This window comes from Oxyura jamaicensis, chromosome 20, assembly GCF_011077185.1.
Source record: "Oxyura jamaicensis isolate SHBP4307 breed ruddy duck chromosome 20, BPBGC_Ojam_1.0, whole genome shotgun sequence".
Taxonomy (NCBI): Eukaryota; Metazoa; Chordata; class Aves; order Anseriformes; family Anatidae; genus Oxyura; species Oxyura jamaicensis.
In genome coordinates, this window is record NC_048912.1 from 9,336,990 (window position 1) to 9,342,547 (window position 5,558).

A 5,558-nucleotide genomic window follows, 5' to 3' on the forward strand; every position below is an offset into this window, starting at 1 on the left:
CCCCCCCCCCCCCCCCCCCCCCCGGGGGGGGGGGGGGGCCAAAAAGATAACAGCTGGGATTTATGCTTCCAGGTTCTAAAAGAAAGCTTCTTCGCTTCTTCCTAAGTTTGAAGATAAACAGAATGGTAGTGTGCCAGTAACAGAGGAGGGCAGTGGGATGTGAGTGAAAACATAGGAGTATGTCCACACAGTAGAGCTGCCCTCTGGATTTAAGCAGAAACAATGAAGAAGTTACCTTCCTTTGGTTGTATCCCATCTTTGTGATACCCCACAAATTATCCTTTCTTCTCTTCTCAGGATACATGGACAAGTAAAGGTGGTTTTACCCCCAAACAAGCACAATTTCTTCCGTAAAGAATTACAGGCTCTTTTCTAGACAAAGATATTTGGTATCAAAATGGTGAATTAGATTAATGCAGGAATCAGCTTTGCATTGATCACTTAACTAAATAAAATCTGGGTGAGCAGTGGAAAAGCAAGGTTGCATCCCCAAAGGACTGATAGACTGTAAAGTGTAACATAGAATTTTTATTCTAAAAATATGTTATTCTATTCTATTTATTCTATAATATTTTATTTTATTCTAAAAATAGATTGCATTCTTACTAGAAGAGGGTAAGATGCTTATGCACACCCATTGGCTCTTTATTTGGATTTTTTTATTATTATTTCTTGATATAATGCCATGCTGTTTGTTTCTTCAAAACCTTTATGTTCTTGTAAATTCAGATGGTGAGATGCATGTTTTTCTTTACGTAATATGTGTTTCAGTTTGCACTTTGGTTGAGATGCCATCTACTCATATGTTTACAGAGCTGTTTATTTTTAGACCTGAAAATATGAAATTTAATGAATTGAGTCCTTACTTAGAGAATTTAAAGTGAATTATAAATTTTAAAGAGAATTTAAAATGTCTTACGTAGCTCTGGATAAAATTTTATATATCCCATCTATTTCAGTGGCATTCATTAACCTGAAGACCACTGTTCTACTCATTGTTAGGGTAAATAAAAAATCCTATTGAATGGTGTTAAGGTTTCTGTAAAACTTGCTCACTCTTATATTCCTTACCAAAGCTTAGAAAAGAGTATTTCTTAGACTGTCTAGAGACTATCTTCTTGTTTCTGTGCCTTAATAGGGCCTCCAAAACACTACTTATTCATCATCTCAAAACAAAGTGGGGAATCAAATGATCATCCAATTTACTCGGAGAGAAAAGATGCATATTCAGCCCTAATTTTCAGCATTACATCTGCAAGAAGTGTTAGAACAACCTGAACAATCCATTCATTTTTCCATTTTACAGCCTTGCATCTGAGTTTAAATATATGGGCTAATTGGTTTTCTGTCCTCCACACTTGGTTGCATCAAGGTTACAATATTCCCTGGCTCCCTCAAACAAATAACTTCCTTTGTTCTGGAATTAATTTAAATCTATATTAAAAAAAAAAAAAAAAAAAAAAAAAAGTTTTACATGTGACAAAGAAATGAACATTAAAATTAAAAATGTGAAAGTCACATTTAGATTGGGATTGCAAGTCACATCTTGGAGCACAGTTGCTGGAATCTCTAATTAGTGTATTGTCATTAGTTAGCAGCTGAAACACAAATTACGATAGTTTATGCTTTTACAAAAAATCCATTAGAATAATGTTCACAGAAAATTATAAGCAGACACCATCATTTCCAGAAGTTGCAAGCACCTGCTGTTTTCATTCACATTTCAGGTGGAAGGTTCTTGGGGAGCTTTTGTGGATCAAAAAGGGAATGAATCTTTTTTTTCTTTTTCTTTCTTTCTTCTGGCTGCAGGATTTAAGATGAGGACTGAGTGATGGCTTCAGAATACCTGGTATTCCTTAGCTTCGGGAATTTGGCTTCAGCATCTTTGGGGGTTTAGAAGAATTACTGTGTAGGTTTTAAACAAATGCCAACTACGTCATTTTAGATCTAATCTGACTGTGATTATAAGCCTTAATTAAGTGATAACAATTTATTTTTCTGTTTAAACGTTGTTCAGTTAGATTAAGTGAGAATTGTAGGAAAACCATCTACTCCACCAACCTTTGCCCCCAAAGCAGAAACAGTTATTCCCACATCATACCCAACAGGCCATCCTTTAGTATCCACAAAATGGAGGTTCCCATACCACCTGCCCAAACTATAACGTTTCCTTATTCTTTCCAATGCTTTCATAAATTCTAACTAAAAATTGAAGTACGGTAACATAAGTCTCTTACTACTTGTTCCCACCACAGTGGATGTGAAATACAATGTGTTTTTTTTTGTTGTTGTTATTTTTTTGTTTGTTTGTTTGTTTGTTTTTCCTCTGAAGCTAACTTTTCTGTCTATTTATAGATTGTATCTTAAAGCACCTTCTGAATTTTTATGAGATGCACTTCCTATTCATTCCTATGAGGTAAACAGTATAATCTATGAGGGAGTTGCTCACAGAATGCTTAAGCTATTTTGGTGTTTATCTTTGGAGGACAGAACAAATCAGTAATTTTATCCATATATATATCTTAGCTTTCTAGTTTGATTCTATGAACATACGTTTAAAAAAGTCAAAGCTTCAAAGGCTATCAAGCAAAACCTGCCATTACAAGAGTTCTATTACTTTTCATCTGCATTTATACGTAAAGTAAAAATGTGTATTAACACAACCTTATATAATATGTGACATCCTCTCAGTAAAATATGGATGTATATAATTTCAGATGAATCAGCTTTTTATCATTACATTTTTTGTCACAGGTTTGTGTGTGTTATCAAAAGCAATCAGCGTTTTATGGAGCCCTCAAACCTTACTCTGAGGATCATCACTGAGAAGCATTTAGTGCAGGAGGGTGGACGTAGGTTTGTCTATCCCCACCTGAAGTTCATACCCTTATTGCATTCACTTGAAGCTTTCCACTCCATTTATGGGAATATTTCAATGTACAAGAGATGTTTAAAGATGCATAGAACTTGTCTACTTTTTTTTTTTTTTTTTTTTTTTTTAAAATTTTCCATGAGAAATATTTTTAGTTTAATTTAAATCCAATCTAAAACTCAGTGGGATAGAGACATGGAGACATTTTATCACACTTCTTAAATTATCTACCACCATGGTAAGGTTCTTAGGGAAGCACATAAGCTGCAAGATATTAAACTCAAGAAAATGAGAAAGATAGATTTTTCTTATATGTATATATATATATAATGTTTTTCATATATATATATATATGCTATGTTTGTGTGTGTGTATATATATATAAGACCTTTTTATTTGGATAAATTACCATTTTGTTTCAGTCACATTTGTAACAAAATCCATGTCAAATCATCTAATTAAAAGGTTTCTGAGATCTAATGATAAGTGAATATACTAGATTATATATATATAACAAAAACAAAACAAAACAAAAAAAAAACAAACGACTGTGCTAGGCCTTTTACTTTCCTCAGTATACCTACATTTCTTGTTCCTGCAGCTCCTGCCTTGATATTATTAAAATAATCTTTATTATTGCCTTAGGGTGACTTCATTCCCAACTCATTGTTTCACAAACCAGCCAGCACCAACCTCCACGTTCCCTACTCCATGTTGCGAGTGGCGTTTGTAGAGTAAGTGTTGGTCTCAGATCTAAAGAGTTCATAGTCAAATTAGTACTTGGGTTTAGTTACTTGTTGGGGTTGAGTTCTGTTTATCAAGGTACTGCAGAAGTTCCCTTCCGAGACATGATTTGTGTCTAGGCTGCATAAGCACCTACATGAAGAGGACAAAAGAAGGCCAACATGTCCTAGTCGTTATTTTCTCTCAAGTGCTCTCAGTGAGTGGGTTCTGTTGACTTTTGTTGCACCCTGAAATGTTGCTGCCCATTTTGTAGTAGTCACATTTCTGGTGCATTCAGGTTTCTACCTTAGTCTCCTGAAATTATTTATTACATTTTAAGATAGTGGGAAACAATTTCTCAAATGGAAGCTGTCTGGCAACTCAACTGTGAAGGATTATGGAGTAAATTTAGAGCAATCAGACGTAGAACATAGAAGATCAGGAACAAAACTTCCTCTGTCTCTTTGATTTTCCTAGTTATTGCTTATTTGTCAATGAAATTCCACCAAAGAAATTATTCATCAGCTTGTTCAAAATCTCATTCTGTTGCATATGTTTTGCCTGTGACACACTACACAGTGTTTAATGATGCTCAGTTTAGTTAAACGATATTTAATAATTTCACAGAATCATTAATCCTTTATATAAAAAAGGAAAAATATGGAATGCTGAAGCGGCTGTGAGTGCACTTTCTGAAGACTTGAGTGCACCAACGTGGCTTTCCAAGCTTCCAAAAGGGGGAATTTGGAACCAGCAATTTTGTTCACCTTTCTGTATTTCCAGATGAAGAAAGCATGATGTGAAAACAGCTTCATATATATATATATATATATTGTAACACATTCTGCTGAATAATGCTCCTGAAGTATCTCTTGCTGTGTTTCCTCCCTCTGACTTGCAATGCTATGTTAATCAAGAAGCAGAAGCAATTTTCACTGTTGCCTTGGTTTAGATTTTTCCCAGGAATACCAAGACAAATTCTTTATTAGAAAGATTTTGTTTGATATTCAATATTAATATGGCTGAATTCTTCACTACCTTTGGAATACTTTAAACATTTTTGAAGTGAAGAGCTCATAAAAATATACTTTTTAAAAGGGAATTTTCTGTGATTATGAATATTCATAAAACACTGTATGTTATTTATGGGCAAACCTGTTTTTCAGCTAAGGATCTTTCAGATGCTGGCACATGCATAGCAAAGCCATGAAACAGGTGGTGAATTAATTTTGAGAAAAATAACATAAAACAGTGTATCACTAAGTAAATCTTTGACAATCTGTTTAGTATCTTTTTTTAAAAAAAATAAAAATAAAAATAAAAATATACCTAACTTTACTATATAGGCAAATGAAATTGAGTCTAATTTACATCACTCGTTTGGTTACAGGTGTTTAGAAGATTTAATGCATCTTTAAACTGTCCAAATGCCCTTAACAGTGATCCAACAGCTGCAGCTTATTTGTCTCCAGCATCAAACCACATCTTAAATCATAGTAGTAGGAAACAAATTCACTTAATTTTAGGCATATGAGTAGTTTATTTCTTTCTCAAAATGTCTAAGGCTTGAACACAAATTTTCCTGTATCCCCCACACAGAAAAATGAGTATTTGTGCTATTGATACCATGTTGTTGACAGATGGAGAAGATGGCATTGCAAAGCATCCGGAAACAATTAATGCCTCTATTAAGCAGTGTGTAGCTTTCCAAGGGTTACAATTCATCTGTTTCATTTTTTTTCCAAAGTTATATCCTTCAAGAGGATGAACAATATTTTTGGCAGATGCTTTGCCCAAGGGAAGAGAGAGCTCACGTATACCTTGAGTTTTTAAATATATGAATTATATAAATCAGTGGTTTTCTTGCTTTGTATTTTTTCCCTGTGTACAGGGGAGTAGGAAACTTAAACTGAATCAGAAGTTCTGTGAGAAAAAAAGCCCGTAATTTTATATATGGAGCTCA